Raw genomic sequence first — 26913 nt, 5'->3', positions numbered from 1 at the left:
GTGTATGGGAGATGCAGAACGTTGGATATTTCTGTGTGATATTCTTATGACATCGCTAACAGAAGCACACACACATGATGGCTGACACAGAAACTGTCATCATGTGACTGTGCCACATGACCCTTTTATTGGATTACATCAGTAGTTGCGGTGGAACAGTAGTCCACTAGGGGGAGCTCTATTACAGTTTCTATTGAAAGTATTTGTTTACTATTTGCAAAAGTCTGTCTTATTCGCCTGGGAGGAATGTTAGGGATTAGCATGTTACAGAGCAGAATCAGGAGTTACAACAAGGCATGATGGTATTTGCACCTGTCCTCATGTTAATTGCGGCCATTCTTTTTCCGGGTCCAATTCAATAATTGGTGTGACGATCTTTCCCTATTGATTAGATCATTAGGTGCCTTATGGGGAAACCTGGAAAATTGGTTATTGATTTCATGGCTGTCTATTAGATGTAACCAGAATGGCTGCTGTAATGTATGTACCTGTGCATATGCTAACAGGCTGGAAGAGCTGTTGAGTTGTGAGTGGCTTAGCCAGTCACGTGATGTTCACAAGACTCAATAAAACCCCAGCCAGTTGAGTTCGGGGGATCCACGATGAGGCAGGTGGTTGTGAGCCTGGTAATGTGTAGCGTGATAAACCTTTGCTAATAAACCAACTAGTTCTTAATAGCAATGTGTTGCTACGAATCCTAAAGCGAAGAACCCTTGAAGCAAATGCATTACAGCTACTAACTTTGCCTACATAACTGTCATTGCACTGCGAAAGTCATCCGTTACGTGAAGTGCTTTGAGACATTTGGATGCTGTGATGAGGCCTATATATAAATGCATTTTCTTTTTCTCTTTAAACCTACATTCTTTATGAATGCTGTATTGGTAATGAGTCTCTACAATGTTTCTCAGTTTGATCAGTAAGTAAAATCACAGCAAACATGTCTCTCTGGTGAAGAGCATTTGGATATTAAAAAAAAAAAGTATTTTAATATACTGTGCATGCTCAGGAAAAATCTAGATTTTTATTCTGGTTTTATTTTAGCAGGACGTTATTTTGACAAGTACTTCCAATGTAACTAATCTTAAATGTAGGGTTACGAGCTTTAAAAACCACCTTTACTGTGCATTTTCTCCTGAAATCATGATGGTCAAGTGCTTGCTTACATTGGGCAGAGAGAGCCAGTGTTGGTAATAGATCTGTGCCTCAGTTAAACCTCCACCCAGGCCATGCTAACCAGAGATCCTTTCATCGCATCTACACCCGCATGCAATTTGCTTCAAAACCTCTCATTGACGCAGGTGCATAGACTCAGAGTACCCAATATTATTATTGGACGTAGTCTACTTTTCTCAACTCAGACGTGCACTTCTTCCAAACTGGCACTGCAACGATTTTTTAATTGAACTGAAGCAGTAGTGTAATGCAGCGTGCTGCTTAAAAAGTTGCTGAAAGCACCAGTTATTTTTCTCCAAATTCAGCTCAGACCTGTGCACCACTTTCAAAAATAATTTGTAATTATCCATAGTGTCAGCTGGTTCTTTATTCGGGGAGTTTGCAATTTGAGTCTGCCTTGAAACTTGAACCGTGCGCTCTCTTTATGACTAAAGACCGACAATAGCTTGTGTTGGTGGTGGAATGTTTTTAAGACTGTTGGGTAAATACTGCTTCGGTAAATTAAATGAAAGAATGTTATCATCCCATGCATTGTATTGTTTAGAAGGCATTTCCTGAACTTGCAATTAGCTCAAGATACCGCTTGTTGAAGAATGCATAGGTTCTTTATTGGACAGCAACAGGCTGACACTCATTTCTGTTGCATACATAGTTACTGTTATGTCTTTAATACTCTTATGAATGACTCTACGAGGTCTAGTATTGTACTCGAGTTGTTGTGACCTTAGTCCCATTTATTGTAACTCCACAGTGAGGCACAAGCACGGTGGACAGCCTTTTATACTGGGCCCTGCACACCTATGCAGGTGACCCTCGGGTCTCCCACTGCAGTGCCCTCTGGTGGCACACCTTATGTCACTATACAGTTAGTATGCATGGTCTACATACATGAGAGTCTACTGCATACAATGAAGTAAATGTTCCCTTGGCCTATTGGTAACTTCTGTCATGCAGTTGGTGAAATGTGAGTGAAAATTAACATGCAAACATTGATGTATGTCCTTTGAGTATCAAGGGGCACTATTGTGTGCCTGCAACCTCTCTGTAATCCGATAATGGGTGATGGTGCCAACTTTTGGCAAATTCTCCTCCTCCCGACAGCGAGAGTGACAGAGCTTTGATGGCAGACTTCCGTAGGCATCAAAAGCAGAGGGGTCCTTCTGCAACTGTATAAGGTATTGGTGAGGCCGCACCTGGAGTACTGCATGCAGTTTTGGTCACCTTACTTAAGGAAGGATATACTAGCCTTGGAGGGGGTACAGAGACGGTTCACGAGGCTGATTCCGGAGATGAGGCGGTTACCTTATGATGATAGATTGAGTAGACTGGGTCTTTACTCGTTGGAGTTCAGAAGGATGAGGGGTGATCTTATAGAAACATTTAAAATAATGAAAGGGATAGACAAGATAGAGGCAGAGAGGTTGTTTCCACTGGTCGGGGAGACTAGAACTAGGGGGCACAACCTCAAAATACGGGGGAGCCAATTTAAAACCGAGTTGAGAAGGAATTTCTTCTCCCAGAGGGTTGTGAATCTGTGGAATTCTCTGCCCAAGGAAGCAGTTGAGGCTAGCTCATTGAATGTATTCAAGTCACAGATAGATAGATTTTTAACCAATAAGAGAATTAAGGGTTACGGGGAGCGGGCGGATAAGTGGAGCTGAGTCCACGGCCAGATCAGCCATGAATTTGTTGAATGGCGGAGCAGGCTCGAGGGGCTAGATGGCCTACTCCTGTTCCTAATTCTTATGTTCTTATGTTATGTGCATGCTTTGATTTGTTGAATTAACCAGCTTTATGAGATAGACAATAGGGACCACGTTCGTGAAATTGGGCATGGCATAAGACATTCTGTGGCACAATCATGGCATCATTAAATACATAGCCTATGCAATACTGTAATTGCACCTGACATTTTTCTTCACGTGTCCCACACTTGACTTTCTAAGAAAATGGTTGCATTTACCTACACAGGATAGAATTTCATTCTGTTAGCAAAGTTACAGAAAGAGAATGAGATGGGTCTTTGGTTTGCTGCAGGTAGCTCATGGGAACCTGTGGTAGATGTGATCAATGATAGTAAAAGCCTGGCCATGATAGTAGCCAACCTGAGTGATCATACCTGGCTCTTCCCAGTCACCTATCCTCCTGGCATTGCTTATGCTGACAATTAGGCCTTATGGAAGTGGTGGGATCCTCTGCTCCCTTCTGGAAGATCTTGAGGGCCCTCATTGACCATAGCTGTAAATCTTCTGGTGACTAGTGGGGTGCCGCAGGGTTCAGTGCTGGGACCCCAGCTATTTACAATATACATTAATGATTTGGACGAAGGAATTGAATGTAATATCTCCAAGTTTGCAGATGACACTAAGCTGGATGGCAGTGTGAGCTGTGAGGAGGATGCTAAGATGCTGCAGGGTGATTTGGATAGGTTACATGAGTGGGCAAATACATGGCAGATGCAGTATAATGTGTATAAATGTGAGGTTATCCACTTTGGTGGCAAAAACAGGAAGGCAGAATATTATCTGAATGATAACAGATTAGGAAAAGGGGAGGTGCAACAAGACCTGGGTGTCATGGTACATCAGTCATTGAAAGTTGGCATGCAGGTTCAGCAGGCGGTGAAGAAGGCAAATGGCATGTTGACCTTCATAGCGAGAGTATTTGAGGAGGAGCAGGGAGGTCTTAATGCAGTTGTACAGGGACTTGGTGAGGCTTCACCTGGAATATTGTGTGCAGTTTTGGTCGTCTAATCTGAGGAAGGACATTCTTGCTATTGAGGGAGTGCAGCGAAGGTTCACCAGACTGATTGCCGGGATGACAGGACTGACATATGAAGAAAGACTGGATCGACTAGGCTTATATTCACAGGAATTTAGAAGAATAAGAGGAGATCTCATAGAAACATATAAAATTCTGATGGGATTGAGCTAGTTAGATGCAGGAAGAATGTTCCCGATGTTGGGGAAGTCCAGAACCAGGGGTCACAGTCTAAGGATAAGAGGTAAGCCATTTAGGACCGAGATGAGGAGAAACTTCTTCACTCAGAGAATTGTGAACCTGTGGAATTCTCTACCACAGAAAGTTGTTGAGGCCAGTTCCTTAGATATATTCAAAAGGGAGTTAGATGCGGCACTTACGGCTAAAGGGATCAAGGATTATGGAGAGAAAGCAGGAATGGGGTACTGAAGTTGCATGATCAGCCATGATCATATTGAATGGTGATGCAGGCTCGAAGGGCCGAATGGCCTACTCCTGCACCTATTTTCAATGTTTCAATTGCTTGAACTCCTTTTATTAATATGGTTCACTGTTCGATTGGCCTGACTTTACAGCTACGAATATTATCTGCATCAGTTGATGGCATTGTAAGCAACTAAATTGCATGGTTCTTTAGCGAGGCCACACTTCAGAGCAGTAATATGCAATGGAAAAAGGAAATGCAAATAATGCAGATCGAATCTAAGCTAGAACATATGTTGCTGCCTTCAAAAAAGGTATCCATATTTTTTTGATTTAAAAAAGAAAATGAGCTGTAAACCACATATTTCAATGCACACCATAATGTGTGAAAATACACAAAGCAGGTCCAAGGAATAAACATTTCCATGTTTTCATTATGACTCACAGGACTGGAGACTGCTCCACATTTCTATAAACATTTCTACTTGCCAGCCATCAACGGGAACAGAAGTTTTAATGTATGCGTAGGTGCTACAGTATTGTAAATTCTAAGCAAAGACATTACTATACTACCTGAGCTAGTGCTATTTTTTTGCCTTGGATAAACTGCTCAACTGGATACTGAAGACCAGCCATATCTCAGAGAAAACGCCCGTTACAGCGCTAATTCAAACCACATTGAGATATAAGCAATTATCATTTACTGCTGTTGATTTTATGGATACTGATGAGCTTTGACTTTGCAAAGTAATTTCCCCTTGCCATAGTTCAGAAGTACTGCTACTTTATAAACTGAATTCATTCCCTCCGGCTACACCGCTATCTGAAGCTCTTGACTTTTAGTCAAACTTAACCTACTGATGTAAAACAATTATGGAGGAGAATCTCTCCACAGCCAATGCTCACCAGCATATTGCTATATTTGAATGAATGCCTCGTCTATCATTTAAAACACTGAAATAGCAACATCCCTGCACACCCATTGTCTCACTGCTTAGAGTCTCGTTGCCAAGAACATGCAGAAATCAAGTGCAGGCAGCGGAAGGAGCATGCGGCAAACCAGACTCCCCATCCACCCCTTCCCTCAACGCCTGTGATAGAGACTGTAATTCCCCTATTGGACTGTACAGTCACCTGAGAACTCAGAGTGGAAGCAAGTCTTCCTTGATTTCGAGGGACTGCCTATGATGATGCTTCTGTCACATTCTCTCATCAAATTCTCATTTATTAAGATTATTTTAAGTTCATAAAGCATCGTGTGTTCTTGCAACTTTGGGTCCCAAAACTTCAGAGAGTTACAAACTTGAATAGAAAAATTATCTAAATGATGGAATCATGAAATTGGGTTCAGTATGATGGTAGCTGTTTGCCATGTTTGTTTGTTACATTTGAAACAATGGTGTATCTTTGACACCCCATGGTTTCACCTATACTATACCCCATGGTAAGCGATGTCATCATATTAGAATTGTGGATTCAGTGAGATAGTTTCCACTTTGGGTGCCATTGGGAAATTGCACACAATCCACCTGAAATTGTGCGGGTTAGGTGCGGATTCCAATATCTGCTGAATTTCATTTTCATAATCACAAACGTAATACCTTCCATGAGCCAACCGGGCAGCATAATAGAATGCAATTGTTTCTTTTTCCTTCCATTAAAAGGCATTCCTTGTTGTATTTAGATTGGTAACCTGGTGCAGTTTTATTAATTCACCTGAGCATAAATAAACATTTTTAACAAGGGTGTCCAGTCCTCCACCTGTGAGTAACCTGATTTTAAAATCACTCAAAATTACTTTATAAAAATAGCTACACCGAACCATTTAATAGTTTCATTGGTGTACTAGTCAGTTTCTTAGTAATTTCAATATTTTTGGATATGAGAAAACTTTTTAAACCTGCCCACTAGTATCTGTGAGCCGAAGAAAATGAGCGCAATTTGAAGAGCCTCCCTGAACCCACGCAATTGGTGGAATCTCGTGCCTGGGGAGTGGCCAAATTGTCGGCACAGCCTGATTCGGGCAAATGTAATCTTGAACCACTGTAAAAGATCGCGAAAAACACAAGTGCAAGTCTTTTTGGGGCATTAGGTGACAATGTTTTAAATTCGGCAATCTTTCGCGCTGGTTCGGCTGATTCTGGACGGATAGTGCTGGAATCTGGGGGCAAAATTAGCGGAAACTTCCGCCCATTAAATCCAACATTACCACTATAGACCGCCTATAATCTTCCCTCCCAGACTACCAACAATTGCATTCAGATGGATGCGTGATGTCTCCACCTTCAGCTAATTGGATGGGCAGGCCAGATGGACCAATAGACCTCTCCTGGCCTAAATACATCATTTGCGTTACCCAATTAGCCTGTGCATGACTCACTGGCACTATCATTCACTGGGCAAGCTCGATAAGTACATAAGGGAGAAAGGAATATAAGGATATGTTGATAGAGTGTCAGCTGTGGCTCAGTAGGTAGCACACTCATCTGAGTCAGAATGTTGTGGGTTCAAGTTCCACTCCAGAGACTTGAGCAAAAAAATCTAGGCTGACACTCCAGTTCGATGCCGAGGGAGTGCTGCACTGTCGGAGGTGCCGTCTTTCAGATGAGACGTTAAACCGAGGCCCCGCCTGCTCCCTCAGGTGGATGTAAAAGATCCCATGGCACTAGTTTGAAGAAGAGCAGGGAAGTTATCCCCGGTGTCCTGGCCAATATTTATCCTTCAATCAACATAGCAAAAAAACCAGATTATTTCATCATTATCGCATTGCTGTTTGTGGGAGCTTGCTGTGCGCAAATTGGCTGGTGCGTTTGCAGCATTACAACAGTGACTACACTCCAAAAGTACTTTATTGGCTGTAAAGTGCTTTGAGACATCCAGTGGGTTGTGAAAGGTGCTATATAAATCCAAGTCTTTCTTTCTTATCTATTTCTATTCCCTTTATCCCAACACCTTTTTAGCCCTGGTTACTGCAGACAAACTTTCACATTCATCACCTGCAGATACATCAGGTAGACTTAGAACTCGGAAAGACAGAATAATGCCATGTACACTCAGGAGGAGATTTTGCAACTGTGTACATGTGGCCATCTTCTCTCTCTGAATATATTACACCCTGAACCCGAAATGATTCACATTGAGATAAAAGATTTGGCTATTTGCAAGGAAACTTTTAAATGACACGCCTTGAGTTTTAATCACTTTTGAGATTACTTCATGGGCTGTTTTTCCCCTCGGCTCCTTTTTCAGATATTCTCAGACTTCATGGTGTAATTGGAGGAATTTGCTTCATAGAATGCAAATTTTAATGTCTTCCTTTCGAATGCCAAATTTGAATGGAAAATCATTACTTTTTAATTTCGACTCAGTTTCCAGCATTTCTTTCTTGATCACCAAATATGCAGTTGACAGAATCCAGTACAGACCAGTCTGTTGGTCATTGCCTAAGTTGCACTCACCCATCGTGATGGTCTATTCCGATCGAGATTTGATGAGCGAGGTTTCATGACCAACACTCCGACTTGAAAGTATCACCTGTAACATTCACCTCATTTCTTTATTTCTCTCTCTCTCTCTCTCTCTCTCTCTCTCTCTGCCTTCTTATTGCAAAATATCCTCCTCACACTTTTACTTTTTTTTAATAAACCTGTGTTTTTTCTGGAGCTCCTCTCTATGCAATGTATCATTTCCGTCTGAGAGGTAGGTGAGTGACCTGTTCCCAAGTTTACAATGCTGCTCCTGAGCTGTCTAACCAGAGAGAGCACTCATGGGTGACTCGCAGTCTGATTTTCCATCTCTTTGGCAAACGTATGCTGGCCGCTTTCCAGTTGCTCACTTTTAAAAGGTTTTCCAACTCTGCTGAGAATACGAAGTTTTGAAAGAAACAGAAAATCATCAGGCATTATAATTCTGTCACATTAAAGCTTTGATGGAATTTATCATTTCCAAATTGTTTACAGTATAAATCTGTTATGTCTGTAATGCACTTATGAATGATTCCACGAGGCAATGTGTTGTACTCAAACTGTAGTGACCGTGATCCTTTAATTGTAACTCCAGGGTGAGGCACAAGCATAGTGGGCAGCCTTTTATACTGGGCCCTGCACACCTATGCAGGTGACCCTCAGGTCTCCCATCGCAGTGCCCTCTGGTGGACAGCCTCTGACACAGGGACAGGAACCCCGGTCTCCACCAGTTGCACCCTCAAATGGTGCCAGCATAGTATATACACAGTGTAAACCTTATTGATAGTAAATCAGGTAATAATTCTCCATCTTTGCAACTATAAAGTGACTACACAGAGAGTATATCTATAGTCTGCATGTTGATGTGGTGTATTTGGACTTTCAGAAGGCTTTCGACAAGGTCCCACACAAGAGATTAATGTGCAAAGTTAAAGCACATGAGATAAGGGGTAGTGTGCTGACACAAGAACATAAGAATTAGGAACAGGAGTAGGCCATCTAGCCCCTTGAGCCTGCTCCGCCATTCAATAAGATCATGGCTGATCTGGCCGTGGACTCAGCTCCACTTACCCGCCAGCTCCCCGTAACCTTTAATTCCCTTATTGGTTAATAATCTATCTATCTGTGATTTGAATACATTCAATGAGCTAGCCTCAACTGCTTCCTTGGCCAGAGAATTCCACAGATTCACAACCCTCTGGGAGAAGAAATTCCTTCTCAACTCGGTTTTAAATTGGCTCCCCTGTATTTTGAGGCTGTGCCCCCTAGTTCTAGTCTCCCCGACCAGTGGAAACAACCTCTCTGCCTCTATCTTGTCTATCCCTTTCATTATTTTAAATGTTTCTATAAGATCACCCCTCATCCTTCTGAACTCCAACGAGTAAAGACCCAGTCTGTTCAATCTATCATCATAAGGTAACCCTCTCATCTCTAGAATCAGCCGAGTGAATCGTCTCTGTACCCCCTCCAAAGCTAGTATATCCTTCCTTAAGTAAGGTGACCAAAACTGCACGCAGTACTTCTGGTGCGGCCTCACCAATACCCTATACAGTTGCAGCAAGACCTCCCTGCTTTTGTACTCCATCCCTCTCGCAATGAAGGCCAACATTCCATTCACCTTCCTGATTACCTGCTGCACCTGCAAACTAACTTTTTGGGATTCATGCACAATGACCCCCAGGTCCCACTGCACCGCAGCATGTTGTAATTTCTCCCCATTCAAATAATAATCCCTTTTACTGTTTTTGTTTCCAAGGTGGATGACCTCACATTTTCCGACATTGTATTCCATCTGCCTAACCTTAGCCCATTCGCTTAACCTATCCAAATCTCTTTGCAGCCTCTCTGTGTCCTCTACACAACCCGCTTTCCCACTAATCTTTGTGTCATCTGCAAATTTTGTTACACTACACTCTGTCCCCTCTTCCAGGTCATCTATGTATATTGTAAACAGTTGTGGTCCCAGCACCGATCCCTGTGGCACACCACTAACCACCGATTTCCAACCCGAAAAGGACCTATTTATCCCGACTCTGCTTTCTGTTAGCCAGCCAATTCTCGATCCATGCTAATACATTTCCTCTGACTCCGCGTACCTTTATCTTCTGCAGTAACCTTTTGGGTGGCACCTTATCGAATGCCTTTTTGGAAATCTAAATACACCACATCCATCGGTATACCTCTATCCACCATGCTCGTTATATCCTCAAAGAATTCCAGTAAATTAGTTAAATATTATTTCCCATGAATGTTACATCCGCACCACCAAGGACTGGGATCAGCTCCTTGGTGTAGGTACACAACTTTTCCTGTACTGGAACCAGCTCGGGTCGTTTTTTGTTCCATAGCCTCTCGAAGGCACCCTGGTTCATCACTGACTGACTGGCTCGCTCCCGTGTCCACTTCCATGAAGACTGGAATGTATCTCGACTACCATCTTCATTGGAGGACAATCAGTGGTGCAGATATAAACTCCATACGCTTCTACTTGGGGCTGAGCTGCCTCTCTGGCCAAATCATCATACTCCCCAAAGTCATCTACCGACTCCTGTGCTAGACGGTGAGTGTATTTCTTTTACACATACGCTGGAGGTGGCCCTTCGTGTTACAGGCTTTGCATACGTACTCAGCAAACCAACACTGGTGAGCCCTATGGTTTTCTCCGCAACAGCAGCATGGTGCTACTCAATTAGCATCCCTCGGCAGACTCTCAGTTCTGGAACCCTGAGGTCTGTGCTCTCTGCCCTGGACAGAGCCACGTTCTAAAGTCTTGCCTATGAAAGGCGCCATTCTGTGTACAGTACTTGCCGGGTTTGAGTCCACAGGATGAATAATTTGCTTGGTGCTGCAGGTCGAGGTCATGAACTCCTGACTGATGCTGATAGCCTTCTGCAGGTTGACTGTGGTGTCAGCAGATAATAGCTTGTGAAGGAGGCCCTCGTGGCCAATTCCCATAACGAAGATGTCTCGCAATGCTTCGTTGAGGTGCGTGCCGAAATCACACGGTGCCGCAAGTCTCCTGAGGTCGGGAGCATATTTTGCAATCTCCTGGCCCTCAGGTCTGCGGCGAGTGTAGAATCTGTGCCTGGCTGTGAGGATGCTCTGTTTTGGTTTTCGTTGGTCGCGAATTAGTTCAGTCAGCTCATCGTATGTCTTATCCTTGGCCTTCGTGGATGCCAGCAAGTCCCTGACGAGGCGGTCGACCTCTGGCCCACAACTGGTCAGCAGTATAGCCTTGCGCTTCACCACCAATGTGTCCGTGTCCCCTGCCAGGTCGTTTGCCACGAAATATTGCTCGAGCCTTTCCGTGAAGGCATCCCAATCATCACCCCCGCAAAGTCTTTTAGTGTGCCAAAGGTAGCCATAATCGTGTGAAAGTCCGTATTCTCATCGCCAGTTGTTATGCCTGTAATGTACTTATGAATGACTCCACAAGGTAATGTGTTGTACTCAAACTATAGTGACCTTGGTCCTTTATTCGTAACTCCAGAGTGAGGCACATGCATGATGGGCAGCCTTTTATACTGGGCCCTGCACACCTATGCAGGTGACCCTCACGTCTCCCACCACAGTGCCCTCTGATGGACAGCCTCTGCCACAGGGACAGGGAACCCCGGTCTCCACCAGTTGCACCCTCTAGTGGTGCCAGCATAGTATATACACAGCGTAAACCTTATTGATAGTACATCAGGTAACAAGTCTCCATCTTATGCAACTATACACAGTGACAACACAGAGGGTATATCTATAGTCTGCATATATAACAAAATCAAACTTCTTTCAGATTATAAACAAACTCTAAAAACGACCTTTTATTTTTCAAGGAATTAGTCTTTCTTTAACAAAATAACAGCACAGAAACAAGCCATTCGGCCCAACCAGTCCATGTCAGCATTTAGGCTCCACTCGAGCCTCCTCCTTCCTCATTTAACTCTTATCAGCAAAACCCTCTATTCCTTTCTCCATGATGTGCTTAGGATGATTGGAGCGTGAACAAGTACGGCGGGAGTGGCGAGGTCAAGGCAAAGGAGCGGCGAGATTGTAGAGCAATGTGATCGGGGCCCAGGAGAGGCATGAGTTCAGGGGCCCAGGGGCAGCACGGGCCAGCCCACACTGCGATATATGTGTGCACTAGGTCCGTGCAGCAGAGCTGGTCTCCAGTCGCTTTGGTTAATCCTTGCCACTGGACCAAGACCTAGCTCTGTCAAGCCCGTGTGGTGGCTGGTGTGCAACGGCCACCCCACGTTAGAGATACACGCACAAACATCTTCCACCCTTCAATATGTAGTTCGGGACCTGGAATATTAGGTCCTTCATTGAAACGCCTGTGAACTCATCCTTTTTTGGTGGAAGCTGTCATGTATGTACATGCTGTTTGTAGCCACCAGATGGCGGCATTGTTGGAGGCCACTGAGCAGCACGCACATGGTGCTGCTCTGGTATAAAAGGCCAGCTATTTTGAGAGTCAGGCACTTTGGGCTGTAATAAAGCAGAAGCAAGGTTGTACCTTGCTTAGTTAAACAGTACTTAGTTTGTATCTTTATTGCATACATAACGGAAGCAAGTCATCCTCGATATGAGGGACTGCCTAAGATGTGCTTATCTAGCTTCCCCCGAAATGCATTCATACTATTCGCTTCAACCACTCCCTGTGACAGCGAGTTCCACATTTTCACCACTCTCTGGGTAAAGAAGTTCCTTCTGAATTCCCTACTTGATTTCTTTGTGACGATCTTATATTCATGGCCTCTGGTTTTGCTCTTCCCCACAAATGGAAACACATTCTCTGTGTCTTCTCTATCAAAATGTTGAAGACCTCTATTAGGTCACCCCTCAGCTTCCTCTTTTCAAGAGAAATGTTCCCCCGGCTGTTCATTCTTTCCTGATGGGTCTAACTTCGCAGTTCTGATATCATCCTTGTAAACCTTTTCCGCACCGGTTTGTTTCGTGTATTACTTTCCTGCCCTTTCCTTCTGTTGTCTCGCTGTACACCACACCATACCTGGTCACGAGGTTTCAGTGAGTAAGATGTTCGACACTGCACTCCAGCTTCTCCACCAACAGAGTCAGACAAACGGTGGAACTTCAGGTGCTGCAGTTTCTGGGCGAGAGGGAACATATCCAAGTGAGCATCTCGGGCAGGTCTCAACGCAGATGAGAATAAGGCGGCACCTGTCATGTATGTACATTCTGTTTGTAGCCACCAGATGGCGGCATTGTTGGAGGCCACTGAGCAGCACGCACATGGTGCTGCTCAGGTATAAAAGGCCAGCCATTTTCAGAGTCCGGCACTTTGGGCCAAAATAAAGCAGAGCCAAGATTGTACCTTGCTTAGTTAAACAGTACTCAGTTTGAACCTTTATTGCACACAACAGCACCAGACTCCGATAACACCCTGTGATAAGCTCGGAATAAAGGATGAAACTGAGTACTGTGTACAATGAGCAAGTGCGACCATAGCTCCTTCAATGAGACTCCAGAGTGCCGGTACCTCGTGGGATGCTGGGATCCCTTGGGACTCCAACAGGTGGGCCCTCTGGTGGTAGGGTAATACAGGTTACAAGGGGTTAAATACATAACGCCCTGCACCAGAGATCCCACTGAAGAGATGTTTTGCAACAGTCAGCCTCCATTGCCAAACCTCCTGTGATCTTTCAGATGGAGCGATTGCATCTGTTGTGTCACTGTACGAATGTTGGAGTAACTATTCTGGCTGTGGAAACCACTGACCTCATGCTTCTGTCTGGAAGAACCGTGCCAGGATTTTCCCCAACAGCTGTGCAAGGCCATCATAGGCAATCCTCTCTCTGAGATCCCATGTAAATAAGTGAAGCATTGTTGGCATGAGCTTTATTACAAGACAAAATCAGGAGCAATATCAAGAACAAAACAAAAGACCCATTCACGGTCTTTATTGATCTGATACGGTCAGCAAACAGGCACCATGGAAGCTCCTGGTCAAATTTGGCTGTCTTGACAAGTTTGTGAACAGGATTCAAATAGCTACATGCTCTGATACCAGGACGTGTGATTGCCAGCAAGATGGTACGGCTCCATTCTCCTTCACCAAGGAAGTCAAACAAGATGTGTTCTAGCACCCACCTACTTGGACTACTTCTCTTCACTGTAATGCTGAAGAAAGCCACACCACACCTCTGGGAAGGAGTGTACGTCCAGTTCAGGATAGATAGAAAACTGTTCCATATTAACGATAAACTGCTCTTCATGAGGTTTTGTTTGACATTGACTGTGCTTTATTGGATGTTGACAAACTTTTGGGGGCATCCGAAATGGAGGACACTCCACAGACCCTCACGGTTGACAGTGTCAAAGGCCTTTGTAAGATCGAAGAAGGCCATGTTAAAGGGCTGGCGCTGCTCCCTACATTTTTCCTGCAGCTTAACGATGACATGCGGGCCATGAACACACTCCAGCGGGGAGCGTGTTGACTGAGGTGGAGCATGGTGGCGAGGAAGATTGACACCATCAGTGTCCTTGCCCAGGCTAACACCCCCAGCATTGAAGCACTGACCACACTCGATCAGCTTCGCTGGGCAAACCACATAGATCGCATGCCAGATAAGAGATTCCCTAAGCAAATGCTTTATGCAGAGCTCCGTCATGGTAAATGAGCCAAAGGTGGGCAGTGGAAGCGTTACAAGGACACCCTCATAGCCTCCCTAGTAAAGTGCGACATCACCACTGACATCTGGGAGACCCTGGCCAAAAACTGCCCGAGGTGGAGAAAGTGCATCCGGGAGGGCGTTGAGTTCTTCGAGTCTCAACGCAAAGAGCGTGAAGAGGTCAGGCGCAGGCAGCGGAAGGAGCGCGTGGCAAATCAGCCCCACCCCTCCCTTCCCTCAACGAATGTCTGTCCCACCTGTGACAGGGCCTGTGGCTCTTGTATTGGACGGTTCAGCCACCAGAGAACTCACTCTGGGAGTGGAAGCAAGTCTTCCTCGATTCTGAGGGACTGCCTATGACGATGGCTTTATTGGCCAATACATTGGAAGATCTCCAGATCATCACCAACTGTTTTATGTCTATCACCAAGAATGACATGTCTATTCATCCGGTCTGAATAAGACTGAGGTTATATTTCAGCTGGCACTCTGTTCGTACCACTATCACCGTCGATTGAAAGGGCACAGCTGAGTTCAGTTGAAAAATTTAGGCAGCACGCAATCATGGGATGCAGCACTGGTGCACAAAGTGTTTCATTTCCTGAGTAAGGTCTGCTCAGCATTTGGTTTTCTGAGTAAGCACATATGGGATGAATGTAGACTCAAAGGTACACACAAGCTCAAAGTTAACGAGGCAGCACTCCTGTTGTCTCTCCCTGGCTGTAAGATGTGGACCGTGTGCGTCTGTCCTGTAAAAAAACTTTCACCGCCACAGCCTTTACACCTCATTGAAAATCAAGTGACGAGGCTCGATCTCAAGCATTGACTTCTGACTCGCGCCACTTTGCCAGAGCTGAAGAACATCATGATAAACTCAACTGAGAAATGTCTGGACACTTTTTATTTTTTTCTTCCTTCTTCTCTCCCTTCCTTCCTTCCGTCCGTCTGTGTCTCTGTCTCTCTGTGATGTATGTAGCACTCAAATCACTGACTCCACACGGTCTGGTGTTGTGGTAACTGCTGTGACCTTAGTCCTTTGTTGTCTGACTCCAGAGTGCCTCTCAGGTGTGGTGGGCAGCCTTTTATACTCTGTCTTGCAGGTACTTTCAGGTCTCCCACCACAGCGCCCTCTGTGGCACACCATTGTACTTATACATTTAATGTACCTGGACAATTCATAACATCTCACTTCCCCCCCCCCCCCCCCAAAAAGCCATTGCCGGTGACCTCAGCCTTGTTCGTCCTGGTTGACTTGTGAGTGTGAGTCCATGACCATCCACTTCACTCTTCTCCCCCATGAGGAGGACCCGGTGCAAATATCTGGTATTTGCAGTCCTTACATGGTGGATAAAGCACATGTGCATAACCTCCAACAGAAAGCAGGTATACATAGACGGTACATTTGTATGGTACATATAATATGTGGTGCAGATGTTATGTCAAAAGGTTGCAGGTACACTGAACAGTTATTTAATCCCAGCTCCTCTGGGTGAGGTACGGTGGTGGTACACCGCCCCTTCTTGCCCGAGGTAATGGGCTGCGCTGAGACAGCGTATCGCAACTGGTGCGTTGCCTCTGTTCTCAAGAAGTAGTCGCCTTAGCAGCCGCTGAACCATTGCATGAATCACCTAAATTGAAAATCGCATTAGCCCATTGGTCATGTTAGTCACGGGTCCATATCCCTTTTACTTGAACCTCGTGGTATTAACTCTCTTCGTAATTCATATCCATAATTGTAAACACCATAACCATTCATTAAAATATTAATTCTTATCATAAATCCGTCATCCTCATTCACATTGCTCATTTAGACTCGCTCTTGCCTTACAAAAATCTCTTTGTAAGGCCCTTTTAAGGCTCCTGGGTTCATTTCCCTTGTAAGACGCCACCTTGTGGTTCCCACGAGGCTTGGGCGAAGTCTTCCCAGCTCCCACAGACCTTTCCCATCCATCTTCTGCCGAGAAGCGTCGGCCCATCGCCTGCAATGACCCACAAAGGTAAACCGTGCGTCTCGCCACCGTAAGATACCTGCACATCCGCTCTGCCAAGAACAGGTATCAGTTCCTTGGTGTAGGTACGCAGCTTTGCTGTGACTGGGACCAGCTTGGGTCGTGCAGCTGGGTTAACCCACAGTTTTTCAAAAGTTTCCTGATTCATCAACGACGGACCCGGGCCAATATTTACTTCCATACTCACTGGGACTCCGTTAATCTTGTCCTCCGTAATCACCGGGGCCGAACCACGTATGCAGTCCAAACAACGCCTCGTCATCTTCTGCCTGCTCCTCGCTGGAAAATGGACCCTCTGGACTCTCTGCCATCTCCTCAGCCACACGGTGAGTCAGGTGTCTTTTACACATACAAGGTGGCCTTTCGTGTGGCAGGTTTTGCACGTATACTCCGCAAACCTGCATCGGTGAGCCCTATGGCTTCCTCCACAGCGCCAGCATGGTGCTCCTCGATTAGCCCCCCTCGGCGGACTCCGAGTTCCAGGACCCCGAGGTCCGTGCTCTCTGCCCTGGGCAGATCCAAGTTCTGCAGTTTTGTCCGTGGTGGGCGCTATCCTGTGGACAGTGTCTGCCGGGTTCGAGATTGTATGGATCATCTGCTTGGTGCTGCAAGTCGAGGTCATAAACGCCCGGCTGATGGTGATGGCTTGCTTCAGGTGACTGTAGGTTCTGTGGATAACAGTTTGTGAAGGAGACCCTCATGGCCAATCCCCATAACAAAAACTTCTCTCAACGCGGCTTCAAGGTGTGTGCCAAAATCACACGGCGCCGTGAGTCTCCTGAGGTCCGTAGCATATTTGGTGACATCCTGGCCCTCAGGTCTGCAGTGGTGGTAGAATTTGTGCCGGGCCGTGAGGATGCTCTCCTTCGGTATAAGTTGGTCACGAATGAGTGCGACCAGCTTCTCATATGACTTGTCCCTGGCGCTCCCGGGTGCCAGCAAATCCCTGACGAGACAGTAAACCTCATCGCCACAGCTGGAAAGTAATATCGCCTTACGCTTCTCTCTCAGTGCGTCCATGTGCCCCGTCAGGTCGTGTGCTGTGAAGTAGTACTCGAGCCTTTCAGTAAAGGCCTCCCAATCATTTCCCACCGTAAAATCCTTTAGCGAGCCCAGAGTAGCCATGGTTACGTGAAGTTTGTCCGTGTCCTTGTCGCCAATGTGATGTATGTAGCACTCAAATCACTGACCCCCCCCCCCACGGTCTGGTGTTGTGGTAACTGCTGTGACCTTAGTCCTTTGTTGTCTGACTCCAGAGTGCCTCCCTGGTGTGGTGGGCAGCCTTTTATACTCTGTCTTGCAGGTACTTTCAGGTATCCCACCACAGCGCCCTCTGTGGTGCACTATTGTACTTATACATTTAATGTACCTGGACAATTCATAACTCTCTCTCTCTCTCTGTGTCTCTCTCTCTCTCTCTCTCTCTCTCTCTGTCTCTCTCTCTCTCTCTCTGTCTCTCTCTCTCTCTCTCTGTCTCTCTCTCTCTGTCTCTCTGTCTCTCTCTCTGTCTCTCTCTCTCTGTCTCTCTGTCTCTGTCTTTCTCTCTCTGTCTTTCTCTCTCTGTCTTTCTCTCTCTGTCTTTCTCTCTCTTTCTCTCTCTGTCTCTCTCTGTCTCTCTCTGTGTCTCTCTCTCTCTCTCTGTCTCTGTCTCTGTCTCTCTCTCTGTCTGTCTAGCTATCATAGGCGACCCAAGATTCTCTTGTACTTCCTGGAAGAGAGCAAACTTGTTTATGATGGACAACTCAGTCATTTTGGAAAAATAACTTGTGACGTGTGGTGAAGCTTGCAGAGGAGAAAAGGAAAAAGAAAAACTGCCACCAGACTGCAACACACGATCTGAATTCACTGCACTGTGTGGGTGCATCTGCTCCTCTGTAACCGATTGGACACGAACTCATGAGACTACACGTGAATGTAATGCTCCAAGCTATTAACTGATCAAGATACATCATTGTCACTAAAGCAGATAAAAAGCCAAGTGTTGTCTAAAGCTTTGGTGTTGGGTTCTATAGAGAATGTCAAGGTGCAGTTTTAAAACTATTTACATGGACATATTGTTGGAGATGTTAGATTTTACTTTACATTCTAAGCTGTCTTGTGCTCTTAAAGATCCATCAGCTCGGTAGCCCATTTGAAAGGTGAATCCAGTGCTGCTAGGCCTCTGCCAGTGTTGTCTTTGTTCCAATGGTAGAAGATGACTGAGAGTTCATCAGCGATAACTTGCTGTCATGAATTGACTTCTCCCAGTGGGGATTGCCTGGCCTGCAATATAAATGTATCCGATGCATTTCTGGTGAGAGGGTGGGTGTAATGTATTTAACCCTGTGTAACCTGCATGCCTCCTGACTACAAGAGGGCCTACCTGTTGGAGTCCCAAGGGATCCCAGCATCCCTTGGGAGCACGGTATATAAGCAGGCCACCCACGAGGTACCTACACTCTGGAGTCTTATTAAAGGAGCTAAGGTCACACTTGCTCATTGTACACAGTACTCAGTTTCATCCTTTATTACGAGTGTACCAGTGGGGTTGCTATATGTAAAGGGGATGGGCCGAATGGCCCTTAAAATGTTTTAATTGTTACGCTTTAATGCTCAACAATTCCCCACAACAGCACAACTTGGATTGACATCCTCACATATGGACAAGATGCTGGGGAAGAAATTGATAGTGTACACTCGCCATGCTGAGATGTCTGCACTCCTTTAATTCTGCCCTCCTGAGCGCCCCTGATTATAATCGTTCAACCATTGGTGGCTGTTGCCTAGGCCCCAAGCTCTGGAACTCCCTGCCTAAACCTCTTCACCTCTCTTTCCTCCTTCAAGACGCTCCTTAAAACCTACCTTTTTGACCAAGCTGTTGGTCACCTGCGCCAGTTTCTACTTATGCAGCTCAGTGTCAGATTTCTATCGCGTAATGCTCCTGTGAAGTGCCTTGGGACGTTTCACTACAGTAAAGGTGCTATATAAATTCAAGTTGTTGTTGCATGCCCCGAGCCCTAATGTGGAGTGTCAAATGCTCTAGCAAAAGACTTAGTGATTCAGCATGCAGTGATGTACAAAAATAGTGATTCAGCCTGCAGTGATGTACAAATTGAAAAAAGCCAGCCAGTCTAAAGCTTAAATGTCGGAATAATTTATTTGAGTCCAACGGCAACAAATTGCTCGTTGGTAAATTCACTGATTCTCTGTGAGACCCGAACTGTCTGCTTTTTACACGCCCCTGATATTCCCCATTAAAGAAATAAAACCAAATGCTAGCAAAGGTTAAAAGTAACAAAACCAAAGCACTCCTGGCAAACGCGTCACTGGGCCAAAATAATGGCTAAAGTCGAATACCGAAGAAAAATACTGCGGAAGCTGGCAATCCGAAATAAAAACAGAAAATGCTGGAAATACTCAGCAGGCCAGGCAGCATCTGTGGAGAGAGAAACCGAGTTAAAATAGGCACAAACTGAGCCTATACTACAGACGATGTGAAAAAAAACAATTGAACTCAACACTCAGATCATAACCTCTGCCCCCAGTTTTTTGGATGCCCGCTGTTGCTAATGATTCTGCTGTTGCTATTTACACCCCCTCTAGACCCATCTTGTTATATATGTAAACCTGTATATACCTTGTATAGCCACCAGAGGGATCATCCCCTGGAGTCCCAAGGGATCCCACAATCCCTTGGGAGCACAGGTACTTAAGGAGGCCTCACAGGTTGGAAAGGCATCCTGGAGACCTGCAAAAAAAGACTAAGGTCACACTTTACTTTGAGTTCACAGTATCCGGTCAGACTCTTTATTCATACATAACACATCTTTTGTTTTTTTTACTTGTTCCATGATCAAAAGAAAGGCAGTTCTGATGAAGGGTCATTCACCTGAAACGTTAACTCTGCTTCTCTCTTCACAGATGCTGCCTGATCTGCTGAGTATTTCCAGCATTTTCTGTTCTTATGGCAAAATTTGAATATCTGATTCAAATTTCATGTCTTGTTTTGAAAAGTGTGTTGGTGTCAACGGTGGACTCCCCTCAGTGTTACATTTGTTAAGTTTATACTCTTTATAAACCAATTGCCAAGGTTGATTTTCTTCCATTTAAATTTATTTTTAGTTAGATTTTGTTTACACGCGGGGCTTTCTTGGAAGCTGTAAAATGGACAACTCATAAGTCTGTCAAAGAGGAGCTAGTCATTAATGTTACAGGTTGAACTGCCCTTATCCGGAACCTTCGGGACCTGGCCTGTTCTGGATAAGGGATTTTTATGGACGAGGGGTGGTCACGTTAAATTGAATGGTACAGGTACTGAGCAAGGGGAGCTTGGGGCTGGGAGGGCGGTAGAGACAACATGGGGGTGGGGGGGTGGTCGGATCATGGGGTCAGGCCAGCGATTGCAGGAATCGGCAGTGAGGAAGGACTTCAATGTGTTCATATCAAAGTTCTGCGCATGTGCCACCCGATGGCCGGGAATGGTTCTGGACGAGGGGTGGTTCTGGATAAGGGAGGTTCAACCTGTAGTACTAACTAAAGAAAAGAGAGTACCCATTCCTCTTTTTCAAACTGATTGAATATATACTTAGTTTGTTAAATCAAAGAATGCCACATTATTTAAAGCTACAGAGGTTGTAAACACTCAATGGATGACAGGAACTCTTACCGTGCTTCTGTATTGCCTCGGGTGCTGGATTCTCCAAGCATGGGCTATCCGCAATCGGCTGCCAGCCAAATCTAATGCTGCCACCACTAGCCCAGTGGCCCGTTACACCCACTTTGAGCAGGCAGAATGGTGGGAGATGAATTTCAGTACAGACGAATGTAAAGGACTGGACGCTGGAGAAAAAAACAGACATAAACTGCAGATGGTGTGGGAAAAAAAGTTGGTGAAGTTGCAACAAACCTGGGGATGATAGTCATTTGGCGATTAGCTGGTCAAGTGACACTGGAGCAGCAGTAAACAAAACGAACCAAATGCTAAATTATATTGCTCAAATCGAAGGTTATGTTTGAGGATGTCATACTAAAACTAGACCATGCTTTGGTCTGACCATTACGTTGTGGTTTGGTCAGCAATAAATAAGCCATGGAAGCTCGATGAAGAGAATAACCATTAATGAAATGGGCAGACACATGGCAGATGAAATTTCACACCGAGAAGTGCAAAGTGATACATTTTGGTAGGTAGAATGGGGAGAGGCAATATAAAAGAAATGGTTAAAAACTTTAATGTGGGTGCAGGAAGAGAAATACCTGGGGATATAGGTATGTACACACATCTTTGAAAGTGAAAGAACAAGTTGAGACGGCTGATATAAAAGCATATGGGATCATAGGCTTTATTGATGTAGGCGTGAATACCAAAGCAAGGAAGTTATGCTAAACCTCCCTAAAACATCGGTTAGGCCTCAGCTGGAGTATTGTGTCCAATTCTGGGCATCGGACTTTAGGAAGGATGTCAAGGCCTCAGTGTGGGTACAGAGGAGATTTACTGGATAACAGGGATGAGGGACTTCAGTTATCTGGGGAAGCTGGGGTTGTTCTCTTTCGAGCAGAGAAGGTTAAGAGGAGATTTGATAAAGGTCTTCAAAATCATGAATGGTGTTGAAAGAGTAACTATGGCAAAACTGTTTCCAGTGGCAGAAGGGTCGGTAACTAGCAGACACAGAGTTAAGGTGATTGGCAAAAGACCATGAGGAATTTTTTTGCACCGCTAATTCTGATCTGGAATGAACTGCCTGAAAGCATGGTGGCAATAGATTCAGTCGTAACTTTCAAAAAGGAATTGGATAAACACTTGAAGAAAAAACAATTCCAGGGCTATGGGGAAAGAACACAAGAGCGTGAGAAATAGGAGTAGGCCATTCAGCCCCTCGAGCCTGCTCCGCCATTCAATTAGATCATGGCTGATCTGATCTTGGGCTCGACTCCATTTCCCTGCCCGCTCCCCATAACCCTTGACTCTTCTATAGTTCAAAAATCTATCTATCTCCACCTTAAATATATTCAATGACCCAGCCTCCACAGCTCTCTGGGGTAAAGAATTCCAAAGATTCATGACCCTCTGAGAGAAGAAATTCCTCCACATCTCCATTTTAAATGGGCGGCCCTTTATTCTGAAACTCTGCCCCATGGTTTTTGAGCAGGGGAATGGGACAAATTGGATAGCTCGGCCAAAGAGCAGACACAAGCAAGATGGGCCGAATGGTGGTCTCCTGTGCCATATCATACTGTGCTGCTATTCAGGCTAATCAGTTACTGAATATTCAATGATCTTCCAGGTAAAGGTAGTGGAAGTTCGATGATGTGAGGAGAGGAGGATCGTTACTTTATTTCTAGATAGAAGAAATAAAGTGAATTAAAAGGTGTTCAGTGTTGTAATTTTAAGATTTTGCCTGTACTCCCCACAAAGCAACTTAAAAATGTGCCTCTGATCTTCTAACTGGCTACCCTTTTCCCCTCCTCGCCACGATACGTCTGCAGACATCTATTTGCTCAACCATTCTCTCACTTCCACCTTTGGTGCCGTTGTTCCCAGCAAAACCTTTACTGTCTCCAACCCCAGTCATTCCTCCTGGTCTGGCCCTCTAGTTAACTCCCTCGTGTCCAAGGGCTGTGTTCTTGAGCATAGCTGGTGCTTAGCACTGATCAGGTGATGGATGGCCATCGGCTTTGCTCTCTCTCTCCTAAAGCAGCCAAACTACTCCAGGATCGGGCTGGAGAACAAAGATAACCCCAGCTCCTTTTCTCCACTGCCAACTTTCTCCTTAAACCTCACTCCACTGCCTCTTCTACCCTCCCCTCTAACAACTAGCGTGAGGAGCTCAAGAACTACTTTGCCACCAAGATTAAGACCAGCCTTTCTGCTGCGCCTCCATTTTCCCTCACCACCTTGCTTAACGGGCAAATCTCTCCCCAGGCTCCTGTCTTCCCCTGCCCTGAACTCCTGTCTTTCTCTAACTTCTCTCCCATCTGCCCCAGGGCCTCTCCAAGCTCTTCATCCATGATATCCATCCCCTGCTCCCTGTACCCATTCCCACTGAACTTGCAGACCACCCAACTTCTCTTCCGGGCCACCATTTGCATCGTATGTTTTCTGACTGAAAAGTTCATTATTCTTTTGCAATGTGCAGTGTTTCTTTCAACAGCACTTCCCAAACAAGTGACCCCAAATAACTAGAAGGACAAGGGCAGCAGGCGCATGGGCACACAACCTCCAAGTTCCCCTCCAAGTCGCACACCATCCCGACGTAAATATAATCGCCGTTCCTTCATCGTCGCTGGGTCAAAATCTTGGAACTCCCTACCCAACAGCACTGTGGGAGTACCTTCACCACACGGACTGCAGCGGTTCAAGAAGGTGGCTCACCACCACCTTCTCAAGGGCCATTAGGGATGGGCAATAAATGCCAGCCTTGCCAGCGCCACCCACACTCCATGAATGAGTGAAATAAAGTGCAAGGCGGATTAAAGTATACTTGAAATTCCAGTTGTTTTCATGGGCAGGGCTTTAGACCATATTTGGGCTTTGCGGAGGTTTACTTGTGTGTTGGTGAGGTGATCTGGGTCAGGTGTGGATTGTGCTTGATGCCTTTTGTGTTTTATATAATATTTCATCTTCCCTAACAGAGTGAATGTGATCTGTGTTTGAGTTTTACTTTTCTCTTGCCTACAGTGTTCTCCCCAATTGTGCCTTTTGTGGTTCAGTGGAGTGGTCCAAACAGGGCTTTCCATTCTGGTCGCATTTCAGTTGGATGTTCCCTCAGTTAATAAGTTAGAAGATGTTCATTAAAACTGTACCAATCACACGCACCCTCCAGATATAATGCTGTATAATGTTGACAACGAGAATGATTTGTGGCTCTTCAGCTAGCTATCAAAAAATAAATTCATTTAAGGTAGATGAAGAACAAAAATGTAGCTTTATCTTGGGCAGTAACCTTACAGGACATTGATCTGAAACCGACAAAAATAGCAACAAGGCAGGATCAAGGCATGCTATTGTCCACAACAGAGTTTAAGGAGGAGATAAGGGGGCCGAAATTCAGGTACGCCCGAAAGCTGGCGCCCCCATGAGTTCTTACCTGGTCTTACCACTGGGATCCATGAGGCGGCCGTATGATCGATTTTCAGGATTTTTACATTTTTTCAAAGTCCCACGGGAAGTTGGTCGTAGTGGGGGCGGGAGATCGACATGAAGGCAGGCTTGAGGGGCTGAATTTGGGTCAGGAGCGGGACCCCACCACTGTCAATCAGCGGAGGAGTAGTGGTGACGTCACAGCGCAGGTGCGTCACCACGCTCTCTCTCCCCTTCGCTAAAGGGAGAGCATCGGGCATTTTAAATCTTCGCCCATTGGGCCACCAGGACGAGCCAGTGGCCTGGTACCTGAGAGAGGTGGGGGGGGGGTGCCAGGCTGCCCGTTGGCGGCCCGGCCGAACCCATGGGCACTATTTTGCCGGCCGATCGGGAAGTTGGCTGGCAAAAATAAATCCATGGCGGCCGCGGCAGTGGGCCCTCCCCCTGAAGGGCCGCGCACACTCCGGGTATGGTGCATTGACACAAAGCTGTCGGGGGAACCGTGCGGCGGGGGAGCGATTTTGTGAGGTGAATTTCTGTCGGTATCTTTTTCAGGTGATGGAGAGCGGCGGTGCGCATTCTGATGACACGCCTGCGGCTTTCCGAGACACTGAATTTCGGCCCCAAGTTGTCATGGTCATAGGGGACCTTTGCTGAAATGTGTTTTCTAATTCCGCGCTACAATGACTAACACAATATTGTCCTATGACGAGAGATTGAGTAGACCAGGCCTATATTCTCTAGAGTTGAGAAGAATGAGAGGTGATCTCATTGAATCATACAGAATTCTTACAGGGCTTGACAGGGTAGATGCAGGGAGGATGTTTCCTCCTGGCTGGAGAGTCTAGAACCAGGGGTCACAGTCTCAGAATAAGGGGTCGGCCATTTAGGACTGAGATGAGGAGAAATTTCTTCACTCAGAGGATGGTGAATCTTTGGAATTCTCTTTGGGTATATTCAAGGCAGAGATCGCTAGATTTTTGAATATAGGGGAATCAAGGGACATGGGGATAGTGCAGGAAAGTGGAGTTGAGGTAGATGATCAGCCATGATCTTGTTGAATGGCAGAGCAGGCTCGAGGGGCCGAATGGCCTACTCCTAATTCTTATGTTCTTATGTTTGCACCTGAGTGTGGATTCAGTTGTCCATTTTATTTTTCAATCGTGTTGTCAAACATTTAACCCCTTATGAGTTTTTGTGGTTTTCACTACCTGATCTTTTAAGTGTATATTTCTAATTTCAAATGTCTGTTGACGTGATTTATTCCAGTCAACGATGAAGGTTTGTACAAAGAACCTTTTTGACTTGTAATGGTATTACTGTGAAACACAGTCAACTTGGAAAGCTGTTTTTTCCATACAGGACCCAAATGGCCACATCACCCAATTAGAATTGTTTGTTGTATCTGGGACGTGTATTGGTTGAGTTTGTTTCAAAGAGTACTGTATGGCATCGCCTGTTTGAATCGGGAGGGTGCGTGCGATTGGTCCACTTGAACTTGTTCCTGTATTGTAGGTGGCACTATAGCGTGGCTCAGTCCTCAGTCAGTGGTGACTATCGTCATAGATGTCTAATAAATCTGACCTTGGTGGTTGCTGGGAGCGCAAAAAGGCTTGAAGAATATTGCATTGCGCGCCAAAAACAAGTTGCAGATTTCCCATAAACGAGCGCGCTCGCCAGCAACCCCAAAGGCCCTGGCAGGCTGCTTTCTGCTTGTTGTGCTTTAGGTCAGTGGCACTGTGTTTGTGTAACTTCCTTGCTGTGTGTTTTGGGTTGTATATCTCGAGTGTTTTTCTCTCTCTCTTGTGCGATTGGTTGTTCATCTGGCGCATGTGGTTCTTATTGTTGAAGAGCTTCAGTTTCGGTGAAAGATATTTGTTCAAGGTCTTCTGGAGTGCAGTCATTCCTGTTTGGGGAAGTCCCATCAGGGCCTGAAGATTAAGCAGGGAAGTCATATTCATTTACAGCCATTTGCTCTTGAATTCATTCTGTCAGCTTTTCCTGTTTGCTGTTGCTGAGTGAGCTACTGCTGCTATTTATTCTGTGCAAAGCGATTCCTCTCACCTCCTCTGAGGTCTGCACAGTCCGTGGCTATTAAAATGTTATTGGCTGCTGATCGATGTTGCTATGGTACCAGCAACTCATGATCGTTTGCACGCATTGTTCGCACTTGGCTTGGGCGGGCAGAGTTCGCTAAATTGTCCACTGCACGTATGTGTATTTGGACGTCGTCTGAGAATGGTAGCATAGTGATTATGTTACTGGACTAGTGATCCAGAGGTACAGACTAATGATCCTGAGACATGAGTTCAAATCCCACCACGGCAGCTGTGGAATTTAAATTCAGTTAATTAAATAAATCTGGAATTAAAAAGCTCGTCTCAGTAATGGTGACCATG

At 45.5% G+C, this 26913-nt stretch overlaps 1 protein-coding gene across 5 annotated transcripts in view; it reads left to right on the top strand.

Moving 5' to 3' along the window:
• The window catches only part of LOC139232442 (ras-specific guanine nucleotide-releasing factor RalGPS1-like), a 1066646-nt gene that overhangs the window by 478787 nt on the left and 560946 nt on the right, over nucleotides 1–26913 (top strand). The gene's annotated exons all lie outside the window — the stretch shown is intronic.

This window comes from Pristiophorus japonicus, chromosome 20 (genome assembly GCF_044704955.1).
Source record: "Pristiophorus japonicus isolate sPriJap1 chromosome 20, sPriJap1.hap1, whole genome shotgun sequence".
Taxonomy (NCBI): Eukaryota; Metazoa; Chordata; class Chondrichthyes; family Pristiophoridae; genus Pristiophorus; species Pristiophorus japonicus.
The sequence above is the reverse complement of the archived record's forward strand: the minus strand, read 5'-3'. Positions and strand labels throughout refer to the sequence as shown.